Source organism: Scyliorhinus torazame, chromosome 3, assembly GCF_047496885.1.
Source record: "Scyliorhinus torazame isolate Kashiwa2021f chromosome 3, sScyTor2.1, whole genome shotgun sequence".
In the NCBI taxonomy this organism is placed as follows: domain Eukaryota; kingdom Metazoa; phylum Chordata; class Chondrichthyes; order Carcharhiniformes; family Scyliorhinidae; genus Scyliorhinus; species Scyliorhinus torazame.
This window is the reverse complement of record NC_092709.1, coordinates 215,968,571-215,995,995: the sequence shown is the minus strand read 5'-3', so window position 1 is coordinate 215,995,995 and position 27,425 is coordinate 215,968,571. Positions and strand designations below refer to the sequence as shown.

The 27,425-nt window shown below is 44.9% G+C and overlaps 1 protein-coding gene across 7 annotated transcripts in view; it reads right to left on the bottom strand.

Annotated features, from left to right (window-relative positions):
* The window catches only part of micu3a (mitochondrial calcium uptake family, member 3a), a 223,157-nt gene that overhangs the window by 163,981 nt on the left and 31,751 nt on the right, over positions 1 to 27,425 (bottom strand). The gene's annotated exons all lie outside the window — the stretch shown is intronic.

Below are 27,425 nucleotides of genomic sequence, written 5' to 3'. Positions count from 1 at the left end.
CGAGAGGGGAGCCGATGCTTGCATTATGTCTTATTTACTTTTTGTACACTACGGTATAATGTTGCTGTTTTATATGCCAAAAATACCTCAATAAAATGGTTTATTAAAAAAAAAGTGTTAGTAAAAAGGGCAACAGAGTTTTGGCTGAACTCAATTTTACATAGGGTGGATGGTGGACAACCAGCCTGAAGAACACAGTCATTAAGCCTGAGATGTAACAAAGGCATGGTCAAAGGCTTCAGTAGTAGATGAGCTGAGGCACAGGTATAGTCAGTTGATGTTCCGGAGGTGGAACTAAGTGGTTTTGGTGATGGAGTGGATATGCAGTGAGATCTCATCTCAGAATCAAATACGACACCAATTTGCAAACAGTCTCAGGCAGCTGCCAAGGAGAGGGATATAAGCAGTAACTAGAGGACCAAGTTTGTGTTAGGAACCAAAGGCTTTGTCTTCCCAATATTCAGTTGGAGGCAATATCTGCTCATCCAAAACAAGCAGTGTGACTAAGCAAAGATTTGGGGGAGGAAGGTGCTAAGAAACATCTGATTCAATCCACAACATTTATGGCTAATACATTTCTTGAGCAACTCCTTGACTCCAATATGAAATTATTTAACCCTTCAGGTCTACTCTAATTAGTTAGTTCTCAGTTTTCACCGCTTAAATGTATTCCTCAAACAAAGGCTTTCAACACGAAGAGATTTAGCATGAGCTTAAACACCCTGTTCCTTTTGGAGTTACAAAATGGCAGGATTGGATATGCATTTTCCTCATTATATAGAACATCCTTTGCAGACTAGGAACTAGCTGTTATGCAAATTCAAGTGATATTTTTTTCTGTAAGTCCTCAAACTATCAGCAGAAAATACATTTCACTTCTCTCAAGAAGCCCACCCATGCATTTCAAAGTAATTTTGTATGGAATTATACACCGTTATAAGGGGATCAGGGGTTATGGGGAGAAGGCAGGAGAAGGGGGGACGAGAAAAATATCAGCCATGATTGAATGGCGGAGCAGACTCAATGGGCCGAGTGGCCTAATTCTGCTTCTATGTCTTATGGTCACCATCTAGTTAGGTCTCTTCCCAGAATGGTGAGCAATATGATCACAGCAGCCACAAGGTGTCTGAAGTGAAATGGGTGCAGCAGATATATTTCTTGGGCCTTCTTTTGGCATGTGGAAATGACACAGTTACATCTTAAAATCCATGTTGCTCTGATATCCACTGATGTGTTTACTGGGGAAAAGACCCTGTAAAATAGTCCCGATTGAGTTGGTATAGTGGCTAATGGAAAAAAAACAGCTTTTAACACAGCTCACAATATATTGGGATAGAATTAATTTACTTGGAGATGGTTCAATAGTGAAAATATTACTCTCTCTGACCAGGATTAAGATTCTGAGAATCCACGTTTGTGGCTTCCGCCATATCAATTGTGGCTTGATGTTGTTAATCTGGATTTATACCTGTTCCTGAACCAAAGTGATTATTTTAGTGACACTGGAAGTTATACCAGTGAGGGTATTAAAAAAGGTACTTAAATACAAGTTAGAAATTTGGATACTCTCATCACTTGACTGGATCAGACACTCTGACACCAGAGAAGAAATCTAAACCTATAAACTGGTGGATGATGATCAACACGCAGAAGTGTTTTCCTAAGTTCCTACTTTCTTTGCAATGACATGCAAGTCGGTTTCATTGATGAATCTGTGCGGGGCTAGTTTTGTAAAGTTGTCTATCAATGCGAAATTCTCAGTTTGATCTGACAGTGAAGAAGCATTTCTTAACTGGGTCATATTCCAAACTGTGTGGAAAAGTGCTGGAATCCCAACATCTTGTCGTGAAGGAGTCAGAGGATGTTGATGAATCTCTCTGGCATCCAGCCTTTGACAGAGTGTTCCACAGCACTTCCCGATTGACTGAGTCAAAAGCCTTGGTCAGATCGATCAAGACCATGTAGAGTGGCTGATGTTGCTCTTGGCATTTCTCTTGAAGTTGCTAAGCAATGAAAATCATGTCCATTATTCCACGGTTTGGTCATAAGCCACACTTCCTTTCCAGAAGGATTTCTTCGGCGACTGGGAGAAAGAGGCTAACGAGGAATCGGGAGTTATCTTCCTGGCCATGGAGAGAAGTGAAATTCCTTGGTAGTTCTCAGTCCGCTTTGTCTCCTTTCTTGAAGATAGTGGCGATGGGAACGGCATCCCTGAGGTCAGTAAAAACCACTTCTCTGTCCCAGACTGATTTTCAGGAAGAGCTGCTGGTGATGACAGGTGATCTCTTCTCCTCCAAGTTTGAAAATCTCTGCTGGAATCCCATCCACTCTTTTTATTTTAAAATATCCAATTCATTTTAGCTTGGCCAATTCACCAACCGTGCACATCTTTGGGTTATGGGAGTGAGACCTATGCAGACCTGGGGAGAAATCGGACAGTGACCTGGGGCCAGGATCGAACACGGGTCCTCAGTGCAGTGAGGCAGCAATGCTAACCACTGTGCCACCGTGCCGTCCCAATCCCGTGCACTCCTGCGGTTTTTCCGTTCATGTGTTTAATGGTGGCTTTACCTTCATCCACGCTTGGTGGGAGTCCAAGATCATCGTTGAAGGGGATTTGTACAATTGCATCGTGGTTTCAGAATTCTATGAAGTGTTCTCTCCATCGAAGGCTAATGTTTCCTCAGTCTCGCAAAAGGGTTCTGTCCTTACTCCACACTGGTTTGTAGCCTAGGGTGTTGGGTCCATATATTGTCTTGGTGACACTGAAGAAGCCCCAGGTATCATGCTTGTCGGCAAGGATTTTCAGCTCCTTAACCTTCAAGAATCATTGGTGGAGTCATAGGTAAGGAAGGAGTTGGGAATTACAAATCCAATGAGTCCTGCTCATCAAATGCGCAGAGTACCAGCTTGTCATAACTAACACAGTTCCCTCAAAAAGACAAGTTCAAGAATTCCTGGAGACATTCACGATCAAAGATGTGGCACATGATCAACTACACCATCGTTTGATCCAGAGATCAAAAGGTTGCCCTCATCACCAAAGCGAATGACCAGTGCAGACGACTGCTGGACAGACCACAGGCTCATCCACTCCTCTATGTCCATCAATCTCCACCAGAAGCAATGGATGACGAAAAAAAACCAGAAAAAAGATCAACGTTGAGTGGCTTTAAGCGCCAACTGCCATTGGTTCTCTGTTTCCCTAGTTCTTCTTTGTACCTCCACTTTTGCTGTTTAATGAGGTCTCCTCTTTGCTTTGCTGGTGATGTCGCTTTGCCAGGCAGGAAAGCTTTCCTCTTCTTGTCGATGAAGTCGAACCAATTTTGGGTTTTTCCTGGTCTTGTAGCCAATGGTTTCTTCACAGCTGGAGATGATGGCTGTCTTCAGCTCTTTCCCATTTTCCTCCACTCCATTAGAATGAACACTTTGGAGATTTTGGTGAAGTCATTTTTGGAAGTTGGCTAGCATCCTTGGCTCTTGAAGCCGCTCAACGTGATCTTTCCTTTTGTTGTTTCCTTGTGAAGAAAGCTGCCGAAACACATTCCTGTTCCTATTCCAAGCGCAAAATAACGATCAAATTCCACCACTAACATGCCAGTTCAAAGCTGTGGACTTCCAGATCGCACGGCCCTGTCTCTTGCCGATCGCCGCAGGTAGTGTGTGTGTGTGTGTGTGTGGGTGGTGTTGGTTTCCTCTAGGTAGATGCCTGGTGATGGACCTCTTTTAACGTGGTTACGCTGTTGCATGGCAACAGACACATGGTCCTTGACAACAGGTAGGTCCTGTTCCAGTCGCAAGAGAACCTCGATGACTGGGGATCTCCCGACTGCTGCAGCCTTCACTCGCCATCGCAGCCATTGATATCATACTAGTATCTTCCACCTGATTGTTTTGGATTGCACTTTGATTGGTTCCTCTCCTCTCACCTTATACAGTCATGGGTGACCCTGCCAGGAGTTTGACTCCCGACAGAATCACTCTGGATGAACAGAATGATCAAGCCTCTCCATCACAACGAGGTGGCAATCCACAGAAGGTTCAACATGCTAAGCCCTCACCTAAAAGCAATTTCTACTATACTAGAGTAATAGATTACAAAATAAGAAAGCTGAAGAAAATAAAGTTTTCACTCAAAGAGACAAGAACCAGGAACCATTGGTAATCAATACTTGAAAAGATCCAATTAGTTCTTACATGGGGAACAAATTGACAAGGATGGGAAATTTGCTTTAAAGAGACCCTAGACTTGGGATTTCCCAATTTGGTGAACTTGTCAATGCTCTAATATAGGGAACAAGAAATAAAGGTGGAGTTGATAAACTGCTTAATATAAAACTGGACCATAAAAGATAGCTGGTCTGACCTCCGGGTGGGGTGATGACCAGCTAAGTCGCACGTTTCAGCAGCTCCCGTTGGAACGGACTTTTGGGCTCTTGATAAGAGCCCCAACGGCAATTTTAAACGGCCAAAATCACTGTGCGGTGAAATAGAAGGGAATCCCCGCGGATACTGATGGAAAAAGGAGAGGATAGCGGCAGGATTGTAGTGGATCCTTTGGAGCAGCGGCAAGGAAGCGAAGCTCGAAGCAAGATGGCGTCGGAAGATGGCCGTTCGATATGGGGCCCGGAGCAACAAGAGTTCCTGCGGCGCTGTGTGGAAGAGCTGAAGAAGGAGGTGTTGGCCCCGATGTTACAGGCGATTGAAGGGCTAAAGGAGGCGCAGAGGACCCAGGAGCTGGAGCTTCGGGTCGTGAAGGCAAAGGCTGCTGAAAATGAAGATGAAATTCAGGGCCTGGTGGTGAAGACAGAGACGCACGAGGCGCAGCACAAGAGGTGTGTGGAGAGGTTGGAAGCCCTGGAGAATAATTTGAGGAGGAAGAATCTAAGAGTCTTAGGTCTTCCCGAGGGTGCAGAGGGGGCGGACGTCGGGGCATATGTGAGCACGATGCTTCACTCGCCAATGGGATCGGAGGCCCCGACGGGCTCTTTGGAGGTGGAGGGAGCTTATCGAGTTATGGCGCGAAGACCAAGGGCAGGAGAAATACCTCGAGCCATAGTGGTGAGGTTTCACCGGTATAATGACAGAGAGATGGTCCTAAGATGGGCGAAGAAAATTCGGAGCTGCAGGTGGGAGAACGCGGTGATCCGCGTATACCAGGATTGGAGTGCGCAGGTGGCGAGAAGGAGGGCAAGTTTCAATCGGGCTAAGGCGGTGCTTCACAAAAAGGTGAAATTTGGAATGCTGCAACCGGCAAGACTGTGGGTCACATACCAAGGGAAGCACCACTACTTTGAGACGGCAGAAGAGGCGTGGACATTCATAGTGGACGAGAAGCTGGAATAGTCTGGCGAGAGAAAGAGCTTCTGGGACAAAGTGGTGGGGTGACTATGTGGGACGAGGAAGGGAGGGGGGGGATGATTTTTCAATTGTTAACTCTTTAATCCTGTAAATTTTCTCTCTTCCCCTCGTTTGGTGGTGGTGGGGGGGGGGGAGGGGGGGGGGGGGTGTATGAGGAACTGTGGACGCCGGTGGGTAGGAAAGCGGGGCTGAGTGGGAAACGCGGGCCTCGTTCCCGCGCTATGGTAATTATGGCGGGAACGAGGATGCGGGAAGGTAGGGGCCTCGCACAGTGAGAGGCCGAGGGCAAACGGGGAAGCCGAGGTCAGCCAGAGTTCGCTGACTTCTGGGAGCAACATGGGGGGTGTAATTACACTAGAGGGGGATCTAGCGGAGGGGGGGGGGGAGCGAACTGGGTTGCTGCTGCTAAGGGGAAGGGGGAGCTGTTATGGGGCGGGGTGGTCGAGGCGGGAGGGCACCGTCGGTGGGATATACGGGCACGTGGGAACTGGGTGAGGAGCTGGGGTAAAAAAGGGGATGGCTAGTCGACAGGGGGGGGGGGGGGGTAAAGAGCCCCCCAACCCGGTTGATCACGTGGAACGTGAGAGGGCTGAATGGGCCGATTAAAAGGGCGTGGGTACTCGCACACCTAAAGAAAGTAAAGGCAGATGTGGTTATGTTGCAGGAGACGCACCTGAAATTGACAGATCAGGTCAGACTACGTAAAGGATGGGTGGGACAGGTGTTTCATTCGGGTTTGGATGCGAAGAATAGGGGGTGGCTATTTTAGTGGGGAAACGGGTACTGTTTGAGGCAAAGACCATAGTGGCGGATAGTGGGGGTAGATACGTGATGGTGAGTGGCAAACTGCAAGGGGAGGCGGTGGTTCTGGTGAACGTGTACGCCCCGAACTGGGATGATGCAAACTTCATGAGGCGTATGTTGGGGCGTATCCCAGACCTGGAGACGGGAAAGTTGGTAATGGGGGGAGATTTCAATACAGTGCTTGATCCAGGGCTGGACCGGTCGAGGTCCAGGACCGGGAGGAGGCCGGCAGCGGCCAAGGTGCTTAAGGACTTCATGGAGCAGATGGGAGGAGTAGACCCTTGGAGACTTATCAGACCTAGGAGTAAGGAGTTCTCATTCTTCTCCCATGTTCACAAGGTATATTCACAGATAGACTTTTTTGTCCTGGGAAAGGCACTGATTCCGAAGGTGACAGGGACGGAGTAAACGGCCATAGCCATCTCGGACCACGCTCCACACTGGGTAGATCTGGAGGTAGGAGAGGAAAAGGAACAGCACCCACTCTGGAGAATGGATATGGGCCTGTTGGCGGATGAGGGGATATGTCTAAGGGTGAGGGGGTGTATCGAAAGGTACTTAGAGCTTAATGACAATGGAGAGGTTCAGGTGGGAGTGGTCTGGGAGGCGTTGAAGGCGGTGGTCAGAGGGGAACTGATATCCATAAGGGCACATAAAGGGAAGCAAGAGAGTAAAGAAAGGGAGCGATTGCTGAGAGAACTTCTGAGGGTGGACAGGCAATATGCAGAGGCACCGGAGGAGGGACTGTACAGGGAAAGACAAAGGTTACATGTGGAATTTGACCTGCTGACCATGGGTAAGGCAGAGGCAGTGGAGGAGGGCACAGGGAGTGCAGTATGAATATGGAGAGAAGGCGAGTCGGTCACTGGCCCAACAATTGAGGAAGAGGGGAGCGGCGAGGGAGATAGGTGGGGTGAGGGGTGAGGAGGGAGAGATGGAACGGGGAGCGGAGAGAGTGAATGGGGTGTTTAAGACATTCTATGAGAGGTTGTATAAGGCTCAGCCCCCGGAAGGGAAGGAGGGAATGATGCATTTCCTGGATCAGCTGGAATTCCCGAAGGTGGAGGAGCAGGAGAGGTCGGGACTGGGAGCACAGATTGATGTGGAGGAGGTGGTAAAGGGGATTGGGAGCATGCAGGCGGGGAAGGCCCTGGGACCAGATGGGTTCCCGGTGGAATTTTATAGGAAATATATAGACCTACTGGCCCCGCTTTTGACGAGAACCTTTAATGAGGCCAGGGAAAGGGGGAAGTTGCCCCCGACTATGTCGGAGGCGACAATATCGTTACTTTTGAAGAAGGGTAAAGACCCGCTGCAGTGTGGGTCCTACAGGCCCATTTCCCTTTTGAATGTAGATGCTAAGCTCCTGGCCAAGGTAATGGCGACGAGGATAGAGGATTGTGTTCCGGGGGTGGTCCATGAGGATCAAACTGGGTTCGTTAAGGGGAGACAGCTGAACACGAACATACGGAGGCTGCTAGGGGTGATGATGATGCCCCCACCAGAGGGGGAGGCGGAGATAGTGGTGGCGATGGATGCCAAGAAAGCATCTGACAGGGTCGAGTGGGACTACCTGTGGGAAGTGTTGAGGAGATTTGGTTTCAGTGAAGGGTTCATTGGATGGGTACAGCTGCTATGTAGGCAAGTGTGATCACGAACAGGCAGAGGTCTGACTACTTCTGTCTTTATAGAGGGACGAGGCAGGGGTGTCCCATGTCTCCGTTACTGTTTGCATTGGTAATTGAGCCCCTGGCCATAGCACTGAGGGGCTCCAGGAAGTGGAGGGGAGTACTCAGGGGAGGAGAAGAACACCGGGTATCATTGTATGCAGATGATTTACTGCTGTATGTTGCGGACCGGGTGGAGGGGATGCCTGAGATAATGCAGACGCTCGGGGAGTTTGGGGAATTCTCGGGGTACAAATTGAACATGGGGAAGAGTGAGTTGTTTGTGGTACATCCGGGGGAGCAGAGCAGGGGAATAGAGGATTTACCGCTGAGGAGGGTAGCAAGGGATTTCCGGTATTTGGTGATCCAGATAGCCAGGAGTTGGGGAACCTGACATAGGCTTAATTTAACACGATTGGTGGAACAGATGGAGGAGGATTTTAAGAGATGGGACATGGTGCCCCTGTCACTGGTGGGGAGGGTGCAGGCGGTCAAAATGGTAGTCCTCCCGAGATTCCTTTTTGTGTTTCAGTGCCTCCCGATGATGGTCACGAAGGCTTTTTTCAAGAAGATCGAGAAAAGCGTTATGAGTTTTGTGTGGGCTGGGAAGACCCCGAGAGTGAGGAGGGGGTTCTTGCAGTGTAGCAGGGAGAGGGGGGGACTGGCACTACCGAGCTTAAGTGAGTACTATTGGGCCGCCAATGTTTCAATGGTGTGTAAGTGGATGGGAGAAGGGGAGGGAGTGGCGTGGAAGAGATTGGAGATGGCGTCCTGCAAAGGAACCAGCCTACAAGCACTGGTGACGGCACCGCTGCCGTTCTCCCTGAAGAAATACACCACAAGTCCAGTGGTGGTGGCAACACTGAAAATTTGGGGGCAGTGGAGACGGCATAGGGGAATGACGAGAGCCTCGGTGCGGTCCCCGATAAGAAATAATCATAGGTTTGTCCCGGGGAGAATAGGTGGGGGATTTGGAGCATGGCAGAGAGCTGGGATTGTGCAACTGAGGGATCTGTTCTTGGACGGGACGTTTGCGAGTCTGGGAGACTTGACGGAAAAATATGGGTTGCCCCAAGGGAATGAATTTCGATACATGCAACTGAGGGCTTTTGTGAGGCAACAGGTGAGGGAATTCCCGCAGCTCCGACGCAGGAGATTCAGGATAGAGTGATCTCAGGGACATGGGTGGGGGATGGTAGGGTGTCAGACATATACAGGGAAATGAGAGACGAGGGGGAGAACATGGTGGATGAGCTGAAGGGAAAATGGGAGGAAGAGCTGGGGGAAGAGATTGAAGAGGGGCTGTGGGCAGATGCCCTACGTAGGGTAAACTCTTCGTCCTCGTGCGCCAGGCTTAGCCTGATACAATTTAAGGTTTTGCACAGGGCACATATGACCGGAGCAAGGCTCAGTAAATTTTACGGGGTAGAGGATAGGTGTGGGAGATGCTCGAGAAGCCCAGCAAACCACACCCACATGTTTTGGTCATGCCCGGCACTGCAGGGGTTCTGGGTGGGGGTGGCGAAGGTGCTTTCAAAGGTGGTGGGGGTCTGGGTCGAGCCAGGCTGGGGGCTGGCTATATTCGGGGTTGCAGAAGAGCCGGGAGTGCAGGAGGCGAGAGAGGCTGATGTTTTGGCCTTTGCGTCCCTAGTAGCCCGGCGAAGGATACTGCTTATGTGGAAGGAAGCCAAGCTTCCGGCCGTGGAGACCTGGATAAATGACATGGCAGGGTTTATAAAACTGGAACGGATAAAGTTTGCACTAAGGGGTTCGGCTCAGGGGTTCACCAGGCGGTGGCAACCGTTCATTAACTACCTCGCAGAATGATAAAGGAAATGGGAAGGTAACAGCAGCAAACCAGTGGGGGAGTGGGAGGGGGGCTCAGGTGGGTCCTCAGGGGTGTTTTTGTAAAGATATTGGTACTTGGTTATGTATATTGAATGGCTGATTTTATTATTTGGGAGAGCTATTATTTTTGTTATGGCAGTTGCCATTTAGTTTATATATTATTTATTTATTTGTTAAAATACGGTCACGGTTATTTATATTGTTTTGCTGTTGTAAAAAGGAGAAAAACCTTTGTACAGTTTTGTATGGCCGAAAAAGTTGAATAAAATATATATTTTTTTAAAAAGATAGCTGGTCTAACTGTTGATATGTCACACAGGATTTTTTCTTAAGTTTTTAACTTTTACTTATTTGGAGATGTTTGAGCTTATCGTCTAACAGTAGGAACAATTGTGTGTGAATATGGCTTTTTGCGAACAATAATTTATTTATTTTTTATAAATTTAAAGTACCCAATTCATTTATTTTTCAATTGAGGGGCAATTTAGCATGGCCAATCCACCTACCCTCCACATCTTTGTGTTGTGGGGTGAGACCTACACAGACAAGGGAAGAATATGCAAACTCCACACAGACAGTGACTCGGTGCCGTGAGGCAGCAGTGCTAACCATTGCACCACCGTGCCGCCTTCAGTAATTTATTTTTGATCGCATTGTCTCTTTCTTTATAATAGGCTGAATGTCCCTCTTTCATGATATGCTGAGAATTAAAATTAAGCAATTACTAGTTAAAAGGATAGGAGGTAGGGGAATCAACAATTTATTCCTCAGCCACCCAAAGATTACAATTACCACCTTCTGACACATTACTCATTTTAAGATGGCTAGAGGAGGTCAGCTAATGTTAAATTGATACCTTTTTTTTTTTTACACACTATTCAAGTGACATGTAGTATACGAATGAAGTTAAGTGATGGATGAGTCAAAGAAGCCTGCTTAATTGTTCTCCCAAGGTGACTTTTATAATGAGTGTAACCTTTGCTGAAAACGCAAAATCTCCTGGAGTTAGATGCAGTGTTTTAAATGATTAGATTATTGATCATGTGTCCTGGTTAGAAAGAAATTGTAAATCTTGAGAATGTGCTTCATTCTAACATTTTCAAGCAGAAAACAAATAATTTTGTGATCAATATGCGTATTATGCATATGTTTTCATGGGTCAATAGTGTCAATATATGTAAAAGATAATGTCAGTGCATTACAAAGCAATGATGTAGATTCAAAATTTCAAAAGTAATGTTTGACTAGTTTAATTACGACTGTATTACTGCCTACAATTTATCAACATTAATATTACATGAAGATTAATGAACTTGATTTTAAAAAAGCACTCCACAGCAGTGATACTTCTGAAAGTAGCTTTTCACTTGTGCTTGCCACACTGTGACAAATTCAGAGAATAGTCGATTGCACTAAAACGTGCATACTGGTACTTTAGGTTGCACAATACAAAGTATTAGAAATTAACCATATGGCACAATTGATATGGCACAATGGTGTTTTGTTAGCCATGTGCTAGATGGTAGCACATCAGGGCTTCAAGTCCCACTTCACAACTTCAGGGTAAAAATTAAGACCGACAATCCAATATAGTAGTGGGGGAGTGCTAATGTGTCGAATGCGTTGACATTAAACAAGGCCCACTCTGCCCTCTTAGGTGGACGCAAAAGATCCCATGGCACTATTTTGAAGAAGAGTAGCAGTGTTAGCCCCAGTACCGCGACCAATATTTTTCCTACTATCAACACAAATAAAGAGACTTGATGGTCATTATCCCATTATTGTTTGTGGGAGCAAAACACCGTTTTCCAGCCTACTATTCAAAATTATTCGGAACATATCAATAGTTTCCTTTTCTGGGGAAAACCTTTACTTGGAGAGGATTTTTAACAACTTGCATTTATTTTTTCTTATCTTTCCAACTTTCAACAAACTTCCTCCTCCCTCTCCCGAGGTTATTGATTCCTTGCTGAAGTATAATGGGTACCAGTTAGCTTGATCATTTGTCCTTTGTTCATGTGTGACAGTATGTATTGGTAGTTTGCTTGATTACACAGAGCATTACAGATTGATTATGTTCACATATGGGGGACAGTGATCAGGAGCCAAAACCATGGCCAGCTTTCGCTCGTCACAAATGCATAAAATGTTACACATTTTAAGGACAACTGTTTAAAAGGCACATTTCTGTTTTCAAACTTTTACATTGAGTTTAAAAGCTTATTTCAAAATGGAATTGTGGGCAGACAACATGTCCAGTGTTTATTCAAAGCTTGTCAGATTTGTATTTCTAGAGCTGGGTATGAAATGTCATTAAAAAATGCAAAAATTCCTCCATGGATGTCCATATTTTACTTCTGACGGAACAAGAGGCAGGAAGGGACTTCAAAACGATCTCAACATAACTACTTTGCCATGTGGAACAATGCTTCATCAAAATCAACATAGCAGTCAATTTGTTTTGGTTGTGATAAGACAGGCGGAGGACAGAGATTTTGGGTGCTGAACCCCAGGAAGTCCTTGAGAAACAACATGAGACAAGTTTTTGGCCAAGGGATGACTAAGGGGAAGGTATTAAGGAATCAATAGCTATTCTACCAAAATAATCCAGGTAATCTACAAATGCCATTATCACATAAATAGCGAAGAATAGGAAATATAGAAAATAGAAGGTCATTCAGCCCTTTGAGCCTGCTCCATCATTCAACATGGGATCGTAGCGGATCCTGTATCTCAATGCTCTCTCCCCATACCCCTTGACACCTTTCGAGTCTTGGAATCTAGTTCCTTCCTAAATATATTCAGTGACTTGGCCTCCACAACCTTCTGTGGTAAAGAATTCCATAGGTTCACCACCCTCTGATTGAAGACATTCCTCCTCATCTCAGTCCTAAATGGCCCACCCCGTATCCTGAGACTGTGACCTCTTGTTCTAGATCCTCCAGCCAGAGGAATCATTAACCCTGCATCCAGTCTGTCTAGCCATGTCAGACCTTTATACGTTTCAATGAGGTCTCCGCTCATTCTTCTAAACTCCAGTAAATACAGGCCTTGTTGACCCAATCTCTCCTCATGCGACAATACTGCCACGCCAGGAATCAGTCTGTTGCACTTCCTCTATCAGGGGAGGTAGTGGAAGCAGATACAATAGTGACTTTTAAGGGGCCTCTTGCCAAATACATGAATAGGATGGGAATAGAGGGTTATGGCCCCCGGAAGGGTAGGGGTTTTTAATTTTTAGTTCAGACGGGCAGCATGGTTGGTGCAGGCTTGGAGGGCCGAAGGGCCTGTTCCTGTGCTGTAATTTTCTTTGTAACAATATAACTTCTGAAGTATGGAGACCAAAGCTGCACATGTGGTCTCTCCAAGGCCATAACAGCTGCAATAAGATATCTTTACTCTTGTACTCAAGTTCTCTTGCAATGAAGGCCAACATACCATTTGCCTTAACTGTTTGCTACACCTGTATACTTGCTTTCAGTCCCTTTAGACATCAACATTTCCCAATCTATGACTATTTAAATAATACTCTACCATTTGGTTTTTCCTACTAAAGTGGATAATTTCACACTTATCCACGTTATACTGCTTCTATCATGTATTTGCCCATTCACTCAACTTGTCTAAATCACTTTGAACCCTCTTAACATCCTCCTCACCACTCACTTTCCCATCTAGTTTTCTGTTGTCAACAAACTTGGAGATATTATTTTTGGGATCCTCAACCAAATCATGATCAAATCTTTCCCCAAAACCTGCTGAGTCCACCAAAAGAGGCAAAGATCCACTGGTTGACTGTAGAAACCATCGCAACTGCTAAACTAAACCTCAAGTTTCAACACCTTCACTTCATAAAGAAGGAACTCATATAATGGGCGCGCAATAATATCTCACAGAGACTAATTTCAAATCTCATCTTTCTGTATCTTTTTCCTTTATCTGTATTTTAATATTTGTATCTGTATTTTAGCTAATAACCTTATCACTTTTATCCAAGTAGTTCTCAGTCGTAGGTTTTTGTAATAAATTAACATTTATCTTGTTTTAAGATTAAAGCTTCTCTGCTGGGTTATTTATTTTAAATTGGATCACTCAAATTAAAAAGGGACTACATATAGATGCAAAAGTCTGAGAACACGCATTACAAAGTTAAAAACAACTTCTTCTCTGCTGTTACCAGACTCCTGAATGGCCCTCTTATGGACTGAACAGTTCTCTCTACGCATCTTCTCTACTGTTGTAGCACTATACACTGTATGCTTCACCCGATGTCTACGTATTTACATTATGTATTTATCATACGTCCTATGTTTTTCATATATGGATCTGCCTGGGCATTACGCAGAACAATATTTTTCACTGTACCTCGGTACACGTGACAATTAATCTAATCTAAAATCTAATCTAAGTATACAAACACAAATTCTTAGCTCACAGGTACTTTAAGGAAATACCTTTTATATGGTCATGACACTTCTTTAATTACAGTGGAACAGAGGCAAACCTTAGCAAACTAGCCAGTTCAACTTTGTACAGAGGATCTTCCTGTACTCTTTTTGATTGGCTACACAAATGCAGTCATCTGGGAGTTGAACATTTTTCCTTTTACATGAATTTCTTTCACCATAATCACGACTTTCATTTAGAAAGCATCTAGTAAATTGCCCCAAGGCATTTCACAGGAACATTACCAAATAAAATTGGACATAGAGCAACAAATGTTTTTTAGGGCATTTAGTCAAAAAGTGGTAGGATGCAGTAGGCGCATCTGAAAGGAAGGAGAAAAGGTAGACAGAGAGAGAGAAAATTCAGAGTTTAAGATCTGGCAGCTAAAAACAAGGCCACTAATGCTAGAATGATTAAAATAGGGATGTGTAAATGGACAGGGCCCAAGGTGATTAGAGAGAAGAAAAGGGCAAGGGTGTAGAGGAATTTGAAAACCAAGGTGCGCTTAATCGGGAGCTAATGCAAGTCAGAAAAGCACAGAGTAGTTTCAGGAATGAACTACTGAATATTCCAACCCAGAATGTTGGTGCACAAAGACAGCTTTCTTTTCAAAAAGTACTGGAGAGACAGCTATTTGCAAAAATTGGAAAATTAAAATAAAATAAGTTTAATTACTTCTGACAATTCGATGTTCACAAGTGATAGTTTAAACGTTCAATTCAAGTTTTCCACATTGTCACATTATGTAACCATCTACTTTCTTTGCAGCAGAACATTTGTTGTGTAATCAATTATATAGCTTTGGGAGAACTTTAAAAATTACAGTTGACATTGCCAAAACTGAGAACATAACTTTCCCATACATAGTGGCCGCCCATCTACATAACAATCTATGTAATGATGCCCAGTTTTACAGCAGACTCTGGAAACTGAATGAGATTTTCTAATTGGACTGGCCACATAAATAAAAGTGACCTTCAAAAATTGAGTACTTTTGAGTGCAATACAAGTGACCTGTAGGATTCAACATTTCTTGAGAACTCTAGTTTCATAGAATCCCCACAGTGCAGAAGGAGGCCATTTGACCCATCCATTCTACACCGGCCCCTGCTCCGACAGAGCACCCTACCTAGGCCCAATACCCCGCCCCTATCCCTGTCACCCCACCTAATCTTAGCACAGCCAATCCACCTAACCTGCACATCTTTGGACTGTGGGAAGAAACCGAAGCACCCGGAGGAAACCCACGCAGACACGGGTAGACAGCGCAGTTACCCAAGGCCAGAATTGAACCCGGGTCCCTGGCGCTGTGAGGCAGCAGTGCTGAAATCTGTTGAAACTGTAAGCCCATAGAGAATAGTTTTAACTGACATAAGCAACGGAGAAAATGCCATGGAAACAGATTGGATAATAGGGCAAGAAACCCTGAGACTTCTTAACAACTTAACTCTTTCTTTACCAATGCTTCATTTCTCTACTTAAGAGAAGACCGAATGTTAGTGTTATGGGCGAGGCGTTTTCAGAACCCCAAAATGTATCATGGAGTTCAACCAACCTCTCCCTTTAATGTAATTGTTGCTTTTCCTAGCACACGGCTTGTTCCCTATGTGTGGGACTACAATTATGGACATGTGGGTTTTAAAACACAAAATAATGTTTATTCCATGAACTCAACTTAACATCTTAAATAAACATTGGATCTCTTAACACCCCTTACTTCAAAAACTCAGAAAATATTGCAACAGTAAATAATTCCTTAAAATGCTCCTTCAAACTTCCAAGAGACTTAACATCTTTAAACAGAATCACATCAGGTTAAAGGCTTTACTATTATGAGTTTAAATCACCCAAATGATCCAGAGACAGTCTTTCATGGCAGAGATCCAGCTCACTGCAAACACAGACACTCTCAAGCTCTTTTCAAACTGCAAAACTAAACTTCAAAATGGCTGATCTAAAGCCCAGCTCCACCCACTCTCTGACATCACTGTTTTCTTAAAGGTACATTGCTTAAACATCCATGTCTTAAAGGTACTCTCACATGACATTAGCTTTCAAATGCAAAACGAATAAAGAACTTATAATTTGCATACAACTGTAACCTAACATGGGTGATGTAAGTGTTTGAAACCTACAATTTTAAATGAAAGCGCACACATTTTTTTCTGCCACTACCCATTCAAATCCAATGTTACAAATAATTACAGGGTAAATCCTGGGATCCCTGTTACAAGTGGCAATATCAGTGGATTGTCCTTACATTCTGTTAACATGTGCAGAAAAATCTGTCTGAAAATATTAGGCTTACACAACTGTACAATTAGAACATAGAACATAGAACAATACAGCGCAGTACAGGCCCTTCGGCCCACGATGTTGCACCGAAACAAAAGCCATCGAACCTACACTATGCCATTATCATCCATATGTTTATCCAATAAACTTTTAAATGCCCTCAATGTTGGCGAGTTCACTACTGTAGCAGGTAGGGCATTCCACGGCCTCACTACTCTTTGCGTAAAGAACCTACCTCTGTCCTATATCTATTACCCCTCAGTTTAAAGTTATGTCCCCTCGTGCCAGCCATATCCATCCGCGGGAGAAGGCTCTCACTGTCCACCCTATCCAACCCCCTGATCATTTTGTATGCCTCTATTAAGTCTCCTCTTAACCTTCTTCTCTCCAACGAAAACAACCTCAAGTCCATCAGCCTTTCCTCATAAGATTTTCCCTCCATACCAGGCAACATCCTGGTAAATCTCCTCTGCACCTGCTCCAAAGCCTCCACGTCCTTCCTATAATGCGGTGACCAGAACTGTCCGCAATACTCCAAATGCGGCCGTACCAGAGTTCTGTACAGCTGCAACATGACCTCCCGACTCCGGAACTCAATCCCTCTACCAATAAAGGCCAACACTCCATAGGCCTTCTTCACAACCCTATCAACCTGGGTGGCAACTTTCAGGGATCTATGTACATGGACACCTAGATCCCTCTGCTCATCCACACTTTCAAGAACTTTACCATTAGCCAAATATTCCGCATTCCTGTTATTCCTTCCAAAGTGAATCACCTCACACTTCTCTACATTAAACTCCATTTGCCACCTCTCAGCCCAGCTCTGCAGCTTATCTATATCCCTCTGTAACCTGCTACATCCTTCCACACTATCGACAACACCACCGACTTTAGTATCGTCTGCAAATTTACTCACCCACCCTTCTGCGCCTTCCTCTAGGTCATTGATAAAAATGACAAACAGCAACGGCCCCAGAACAGATCCTTGTGGTACTCCACTTGTGACTGTACTCCATTCTGAACATTTCCCATCAACCACCACCCTCTGTCTTCTTTCAGCTAGCCAATTTCTGATCCACATCTCTAAATCACCCTCAATCCCCAGCCTCCGTATTTTCTGCAATAGCCTACCGTGGGGAACCTTATCAAACGCTTTGCTGAAATCCATATACACCACATCAACTGCTCTACCCTCGTCTACCTGTTCAGTCACCTTCTCAAAGAACTCAATAAGGTTTGTGAGGCATGACCTACCCTTCACAAAGCCATGCTGACTATCCCTGATCATATTATTCCTATCTAGGTGATTATAAATCTTGTCTCTTATTATCCCCTCCAAGACTTTACCCACTACAGACGTGAGGCTCACCGGTCTATAGTTGCCGGGGTTGTCTCTGCTCCCCTTTTTGAACAAAGGGACCACATTTGCTGTCCTCCAGTCCTCTGGCACTATTCCTGTAGCCAATGATGACATAAAAATCAAAGCCAAAGGTCCAGCAATCTCTTCCCTGGCCTCCCAGAGAATCCTAGGATAAGTCCCATCAGGTCCCAGGGACTTATCTATTTTCAGCCGGTCCAGAATTGCCAACACCTCTTCCCTACGTACCTCAATGCCATCTATTCTATTAGCCTGGGGCTCAGCATTCTCCTCCACAACATTACCTTTTTCTTGAGTGAATACTGACGAAAAATATTCATTTAGTATCTCGCCTATCTCTTCAGACTCCACACACAATTTCCCATCCCTGTCCTTGACTGGTCCTACTCTTTCCCTAGTCATTCGCTTATTCCTGACATACCTATAGAAAGCTTTTGGGTTTTCCTTGATCCTTCCTGCCAAATGCTTCTCATGTCCCCTCCTTGCTCGTCTTAGCTCTCTCTTTAGATCCTTCCTCGCTACCTTGTAACTATCCATCGCCCCAACCGAAACTTCACACTTCATCTTCACATAGGCCTCCTTCTTCCTCTTAACAAGAGATTCCACTTCCTTGGTAAACCACGGTTCCCTCGCTCGACGCCTTCCTCCCTGTCTGACCGGTACATACTTATCAAGAACACGCAGTAGCTGATCCTTGAACAAGCCCCACTTATCCAGTGTGCCCAACACTTGCAGCCTACTTCTCCACCTTATCCCCCCCAAGTCACGTCTAATGGCATCACAATTGCCCTTCCCCCAGCTATAACTCTTGCCCTGCGGTGTATACTTATCCCTTTCCATCATTAACGTAAACGTCACCGAATTGTGGTCACTGTCCCCAAAGTGCTCTCCTACCTCCAAATCCAACACCTGGCCTGGTTCATTACCCAAAACCAAATCCAACGTGGCCTCGCCTCTTGTTGGCCTGTCAACATATTGTTTCAGGAAACCCTCCTGCACACACTGTACAAAAAACAACCCATCTATTGTACTCGAACTATATCTTTTCCAGTCAATATTTGGAAAGTTAAAGTCTCCCATAATAACTACCCTGTTACTTTCGTTCATATCCAGAATCATCTTCGCCATCCTTTCCTCTACATCCCTAGAACTATTAGGAGGCCTATAAAAAACTCCCAACAGGGTGACCTCTCCTCTCCTGTTTCTAACTTCAGCCCATACTACCTCGGAAGAAGAGTCCCCATCTAGCATCCTCTCCGCCACCGTAATACTGCTCTTGACTAGCAGCGCCACACCTCCCCCTCTTTTGCCTCCTTCTCTGAGCTTACTAAAACACCTAAACCCCGGAACCTGCAACATCCATTCCTGTCCCTGCTCTATCCATGTCTCCGAAATGGCCACAACATCGAAGTCCCAGGTACCAACCCACGCTGCCAGTTCCCCTACCTTGTTTCGTATACTCCTGGCATTGAAGTAGACACACTTCAAACCACCTACCTGAACACTGGCCCCCTCCTGCGACGTCAAATCTGTGCTCCTGACCTCTATACTCTCATTCTCCCTTACCCTAAAACTACAATCCAGGTTCCCATGCCCCTGCTGCATTAGTTTAAACCCCCCCCAAAGAGCACTAACAAATCTCCCCCCCAGGATATTTGTGCCCCTCAGGTTCAGATGTAGACCATCCTGTCTGTAGAGGTCCCACCTTCCCCAGAAAGAGCCCCAGTTATCCAAAAATCTGAATCCCTCCCGCCTGCACCATCCCTGTAGCCACGTGTTTAAATGCTCTCTCTCCCTATTCCTCATCTCACTATCACGTGGCACGGGCAACAACCCAGAGATAACAACTCTGTTTGTTCTAGTTCTGAGCTTCCATCCTAGCTCCCTGAAAGCCTGCCTGACATCCTTGTCCCCTTTCCTACCTATGTCGTTGGTGCCAATGTGGACCACGACTTGGGGCTGCTCCCCCTCCCCCCTAAGGACCCGGAAAACACGATCCGAGACATCACGTACCCTTGCACCTGGGAGGCAACATACCAAACGTGAGTCTCTCACGCTCCCACAATTATAATTGTAGCCTTTGCATTAACAGAAAGCATAAACCTACAAATAAGCAACAGAAAATGTTCACAGAATAACTCTTCAATTCCCACAAAAAAATAAACACCTTTTCAGGAGCAGGAGTCGGTCTGGCAACTCCAAACCTGTTCAATTCAATTAGCTCATGGTTGATTTGTATCTCAATTCCTTTTGCCTACATTGCTTCGATAACCCACAAAATTTTACTGAATAAAAATCTATCAAGTTCAGTTTTGAAATGTGTAACTGACCCATCCTCAAAGCTTTTAGGGGTAGGGAGTTCATGATTTCCCTTTGTGTGAAATGTTTTTGGACGTCACATGGTCTAGTTCTGATTTTATTACCCTTTTTCTGGACTCTCCCAACAGACAAAACCGTTTCACTTTATTTGAAGCCCTGGGCTCATAAGTGGTAACATTTACCTCACATAAATGCCAGATATTAACCATCTCTGCAAGATAGTCTCATCGCCTCCCCATGACACTCCACATCACTGAATTCACCATCAACATTATGGGGGGTTACCATTGACCAGAAATTTAATTGAAAGAATCACATAATTACCACTGCTACAAGGGTAGATCAGAGACTGGGTAGTACTCCACCTCCTGACGGCCGAAGCTTTTCCACCACCAACAAGGTACAAGTCAGGAATGTGGCTGACTACTCTCCAGTAGTCAGTAGTTAGGGGCTGGTTTAGCACAGGGCTAAATAGCTGGCTTTTAAAGCAGACCAAAGCAGACCAGCAGCGCAGTTCAATTCCGGTACCAGCCTCCCCGAACAGGTGCCGGAATGTGGCGACTAGGGGCTTTTCACAGTAACTTCATTTGAAGCCTACTTGTGACAATAAGCGATTTTCATTTCATTTTTCATTTCATTTCCACTCAAAAGAATGAGAACAGCTCCAACAATACTGATTCAACACCATTCAGGATAAAGCAACGCACTTGATTGACACTGCACCCTCACCTTTAAGCCTTCACTTTCTCCACTACTGGTACATGACAGCCGCAGTGTGCACCATCTACAAGTGCAATGCAGCAACTTTCCAAGGGTTCTCTGGCAGCATCTTCCAAATTCACAACCTCTACAGCCTTGGAGAATGTGGAATTACTGAAGGTATATGGCACGTAGGATATACTGGCTTTTCAGCCCAATCAATCCATGCCAGTGGTTATGCTCTAACTCTCCTCCTTCCCATCTTTCCTCATCAAAATCCAGCATTGTAACCATCTATTCCCTTTTCCCTCAAATGCTCGTCTAGCTTCCCCTTAACTAGATCTATACTATTCGCTATCACTGCCAATGGTAGAATGTTCCACACCCTGACCACTCTTTGGGTAAAGAAGTTTCTTCTGAATTCCCTATTGGATTTCTTGGTGACTACCTTATATTGATGTCTTCTAGTTATGCTCTTCCCCACAAAAGGGAAAATTCTCTAATTATCCATTCTATCAAATCCTTTCATACTTTTAAGAACATCCATTAGGTTATCCTTCAGCCTTTCTTATTTGAAGACAAAAGAGACCCAGCCTGTTAATCCTTTCTTGGTATGTATACACATGGATTTCTGGTATCATCCTTGTAAATCGTCCCTGCACTCGCTCCAGTGCTGCTTTATCCTTTTTATAATATGGCAACCAGAACTGCACATAGTACTCAGGTAGTGTGCTTTGATACAGGTTTACGGTAACTTCAGTACTTTCCAATTCTATCCCGCCACAAATAAAGCCTAATGCTTAGTTGTTTTTTTTAAGGCTTTCACAGAATCTACAGTGCAGGAGGCTATTCGGCCCATCGGATCTGCACTGACCCTAGGAAAGGGCACCATACTTAAACCCACACTTCCACCCTATCCCCATAAGCCACCTAACCTTTTGGACACTAAGGGACAATTTAGCATGGCCAATCCCCCTAACCTGCACAAATTTCTGCTTTATTAACCTGTGGCAGTGCAAGGGTGCATGGGAACACCACCATTTGCAAGTTCCTCTCCAAATCACACATGACGTGGAAATGTATTGCAGTTCCTTCATCATCAATGAGTCAAAATTCTGGAACTCCCTGCCATTGAAACAGTTCAAAGTAGTGGCTTACCAACACCTTTTGAAGGGCAACAACTTTTAACGGTCAATGAGGAATGGTCAATAACAGCAGCATCCATATCCCATAACTGAATAAAAGCTCAAACAATAATACACTTAATAATGTAAATTTTCTTTGCAGTTAGTCAAAGAAGAAAAGCTTTTGGGACAGTAAAGTTATGGGACCTATGTTAATATTAACATTCCAATTCTACTTAACAATGGGCAATTTAATCAGAAAATTAGGATGTTTCAGTCTTAGTTTTAAATTACGCACTACCAAAAGTCAGGTGTATAGGTCGTACAGATTTTATTTTAAAAATTACTTAACCATCTCCCCAGCAGCAATAATTAGTACTACCATTTTAATATATGGGTGCGAAAATTGAAGTCTTTGTAACAAAACTCAGTAACAACAAAATTAAAACTGCAAATACTAATTATATTGAAAACAGTATAATGTTGAACTAGACATTTTGGTTATTTAGTTAGGAATAAAGAGGTTTACATAAGCATTTGCATTAGTACCAAATCCAAATTATTGTTTATGTACCAAGATAATAAACTAACCAATGTCTCCGTTGACTCTAATTGCCCATCATCAACATACTTCACACAATTAGCTTTACGGTGTACATAACTGCAGTCTTTTTTATGACGTGGACATAAACCTATAAATTTCATTAGACGGTTACATCACATCTTTCGAGTCAGGACCCTTCAAGATCAATGGCCAATACTGAGGAATGTAACATGCTCAAAGTATGCATCTTATTGTTAAGTACAAATATAGCTTTGCATGCCTAACAGCTACACAAATCCACAAGATTGTTTATCTGTACTGAAAGAAAGATTTTGCACCTTGTAGGAGGTTCTGTATTCCTCAAATTGAAGGCAGCCTTTACAGACTACAAGGATATGATATAATTTTTGTTGGTGGAAAGGGGGGAAAATTCCATGAGCCAAACCCACATTCAAATGGTACGATAGAGTCGCATTAAACTTCTGACATCACACCAACAATAGAATCTTTCTCACTTCTGCATAATTTTAAGCGGTGACAACATTGTTTTTTTATCCACAGACCCCAATACCATTTTTCTATTCTTTCGCAGGATGTGGGCGTTGCTGATTAGGCTAGCATTTATTACCTATCCTGAGATGTCCTTGAGAAGGTGGTCGTGAGCCGCCTTCCAGAACCACTGCACGTCCATGTGGTGTAGGTACACCCAAAGTATTGTAAAGACCTGAGAGAATAGACATTGTAGTGTGCAAATGATATATTTAACATGAAGATGATCCATCAGGTAAATAACCTACATTCTTTATTTATTCAGTGCCATTGTCAGCCATGGCACAGTTGGTAGTACTCTTGCCTCTGAGTCAGAAGGTTGTGGGTTCAAGTTCCACTCCAGCGATTGGAGCACAACAATGTAGGCTATCACTCCACTGCAATACTGTGGGAGGGAGTTCTGCACTTTCCATGTTGCGGTCTTTCTCATGAAACACCCCTTCAGCTCTCTCAGGTGAACCTTTGGATTCCATGGCACTATTTCAAAGATCATCAGAGGAGTTTTTCCTTGTGTGCTAGCCAATATTCATCCCTCATTTAAGATCACAAAACCAGATCATCACATTGCTGCTTGTGGGAGTTTACCGTGCTGTTGCTGCATTTCCTATACTATGACACGTTGTGCTCGGCGTGGAACCATGCATGCTGGTTAAATCTCGGGATGGGCCTGGGCTCGGCGTCTGCGGGGCTTACAAGCCTTTCTCTAATATTGTGCATACCCTTAACTGGGGCAACTACAGCTGCTACCCTTCTCTCCTACCAAACACTTCCAGGACAGAGCCCCATTCATGGTTATGTGCTGACAGTCGCTTTAATTCCCTTTGGCTGTGAACAGCCTCTGGCTGCACAGCTGAAGGCTATTGCTAATAAGGAATTAGCCTTGTTCGTTGTGAAAGCATTTCCCAGCTGCAGGTTGTGTATGCTGCTTTACAGCACGGTCGCACAAGTGATTAGCACTGTGGCTTCACAGCGCCAGGGTCCCAGGTTCGATTCCCTGCTGGGTCATTGTGTGCGGAGTCTGCATATTCTCTCAGTGTCCGCGTAGGTTTCTTCCGGGTGCTCCGGTTTCCTCCCACAGTCCAAAGACGTGCAGGTTAGGTGGATTGGCTTGATAAATTGCCCTTAGTGACCAAAAAAAGTAAGGAGGGGTTATTGGGTTACGGGGATAGGGTGGAAGTGAGGGCTTAAGTGGGTTGGTGTAGACTCGATGGGCCGAATCGCCTCCTACTGCACTGTATGTTCTACGTTCTATGTTCTAAATGCCTGCAGTCTGTAGCTGAGTTTTTTTGTTGCTGCCTCTTCTGCTTGCCTGCTGCTTCTTCCTCTTGGACTTACTTGCTGCTTTCTGGATGAAGAAAAGGAAGAAATAAGTCAGTTGCCTTTCAGTCCTTTTTACCTGGAGTACGGCGAGGGGATGATTTTGGCGGGCCTCCTACTAGGAGGACTTGCTCGAGCAGTCTGTGGATGTTTTTAAAGGTCTGTTTTGTGCGTCGACTATTCTGGACTTGTGGGTACCCTGTTAATGCCCACTGTGTTCCTATGGCTGGTCCTCGGACAGGGTGGCGATGGAAGATTAGATGCCGATATTGCAGGAGGATGGACTACTGGTGACTTTATGTGTTCAGTATCCATCTGCTGCTCCTGTTATCAGGGAGTTGTTTTTGCACCGTTGGCAGTATGGTGCTTTTATTTTCTCTGGCAGCAGTGTGCTTATCTGCTGTGACCCCTCTCGCTTCTATTGCCTGGTCCCCTGGCAAAGTAACAGTGCTGGAGACAGGGTGGGGTGTTCTCTTTCCTTCCTCCACTGTGCCCCGTGTTGGTGATCTGTGCTGCTCGTTCTCACGCATACATACTCTAAACAGTCATGCACGTGCAGCTATTCACACATATACTGTTTATGCATGCACACTCTTACCGATATACACACACCGATATTAACACACATACTCTCCTGTCCATGCATTGGGCATCTTTCCACCGATGTGGGTCTATGCTGGGGCCATGGAGAGGGGGCATGCGCTTACTCAGCAGCTGGCGTTATTGTATTCTTTTTGTTTCTTGTCTTGATTTTGATTTTTGTGTGCAGCTGGTGTCATCATTATATTTCTGCCGGTTTTGTGTTTTCCTTTGGTGCACGCTACCAATGCTGGTGAGGATTGGGGGGGGGGGTTTCCCTCTCCTTCCACTGTGACCCCTCTGTTGGCGTGAATGTGCCAAACCTGTCCTGGGTTGAATTGTGCCTCTCTTGGGTAGGTTGAACTGTTTCAGGCTCTCTCTCCTCCACCAAGCTCCATGTTGGAGTGGCCTTTTCCGGTGGACTGGGCTGGTGTGCGTGTAGTTCAGGGGGTGGGGGGAGTGGGGGTTGTGTTCTGGGTACCGAGTGATTGGTGTCTTCATTGTATTGTCTTTTGTATTTTGATACTGTCAATTGTTCTGGGTACTGAGTGATTGGTGTCCTCAATTGTATTGTCTTCGGTCAATAAACTAAATTATTTGCTGATTATGTTTGCTGCTTGTTCCTGCTGGTGGCTGCAAATGCCTGGAGGCTGCTGATGCCATCTCCTTCCTTTTCTGTAGCCTGAAAGAAGAACAATTTTTTCAAGATCCCTGGAACACCGGGCTCAGGGGGACGCACGAGTCCAGAAGACAATCAGGTTTGAAGCAAGAAGACGCTGCATGACCTAGTGCACGACACTGATCCAAATGAGCAACCTATGAAGATGTTGAAGAAGCGCTTTCGCAGGTTTCATAGATCAGCACTGTGGTTAGCACTGCATGTTAAGTAATGGGTTAAGAGACATTGCAATTAGTTGTCTCATTTATGTTAAGTATCCATTAATTGACACTGATATGTAAAGGGGCTTCAGGTGGCCTCTGGGAGGTGGTGTGTTGTTAAGAGTTTTGTGCAGAGGCTGTGTAAGTGAAATAAATGGTGTTTGGTGAAAAGGAACAAGAACTTTAGACTCTTCATTTCACAGCAACTAAAACGTCTAACACTGCAGGGAGCAGAGTGGTGCAGTGGAAGCGTTCTGGGTCCATAACCCAGAGGTAGATGGATCAAAACCATTCTGTTGGGCAGCATGGTAGCACAATATTTTGCACTGTTGCTTCACAGCACTAGGGATCCGAGTTGATTCCCGGCTTGGGTCACCGTGCGGAGTCTGCCGTTCTCCCCGTGTCTACATGGGTTTCCTCCTGGTGCTCAGGTTTCCCCCCCACAAGTCCCTTAAAGACATGCTTGTTAGGTCAATTGGACATTCTGAATTCGCCCTCAGTGTACCCGAACAGGCACGGAGTGTGGCGACTAGGGGATTTTCACAGTAACTTCATTGTATTGTTAATGTAAGCCTACTTGTGACACTAATAAAGATTATTATTGCTGCCGCAGGGACGCGGGTTCAATTCCAGCCTTGGGTAACTGTCTTTGTGGAGTTTGCACGTTCTCCCCATATCTGCATGGGTTTCCTCCAGGTGCTCCAGTTTCCTCCCACAGTACAAAGATGTGCAGGTTAGGTGGATTGACAATGGTAAAATTGCCCGTTAGTGACTAAAGAGGTGCAGGTTAGGTGGGGTTATGAGGTTACAGGGATAGGGCAGGGGAGTGGGCCTAGGTAGGATGCTCTTCCAGAGAGGTGATGCAGATTCAATGGGCCAAATGGCCTCCGCCTGCACTGTAGGGATTCTGTGATTTCAGATTGCTGATGCTTTTTCTGTGGCGAGTGCTGCATATAACTAGCACGTCACATGGGTCAAACATGCTGGAAGTTAAGGATGTTCAACTGCACCTGGAGGGTCAGTGGAATATGCGTATGCCAGGATTTGGTTCCGGTGAGATTGCGCCGTGTGGGAGGGTCTGCACAGCTGCAGCTCGTGGACGAAGAATGGCACTGATACGTGGAACAACCAACAGGTAACACATTGATGAACAGATCATTTCTGCGACAAAGTTCGGACATGATTAAACATTCTCAGGCTTTATCTTTGTTTCTGTTGAGGGACCTGTGAGGGTTGATACCATGCGTGGTTTTTTTCCCCCATTTCCTTTCTCATGTCTGGAATTCTAGCTTTGGATCCGCACCTTTCCACCTTATGGGGCTATGCTTAGTTTTATCCAAATAACTCCTTAAAGGCCTCTCATTGCATATGTCCTGTTTTCATTTTCAATCACCTGTGCTGGATCCTTTCTCAAATCACTGAAATTGGCTCTCTTGCAATTAGATATTGTCATTTTTATTTTTATTTGTCCTCCCCCATAAACAATTTAAAATTATTTATATTAGATCATTATGACCCAGATGTTCTCCCACTGAAACACACTCCACTTGCCCTCATTCATTAACCAGAACTAGATCCAGCAAGCAGTGCTTCCTGTCTGGGTTAGAAACATA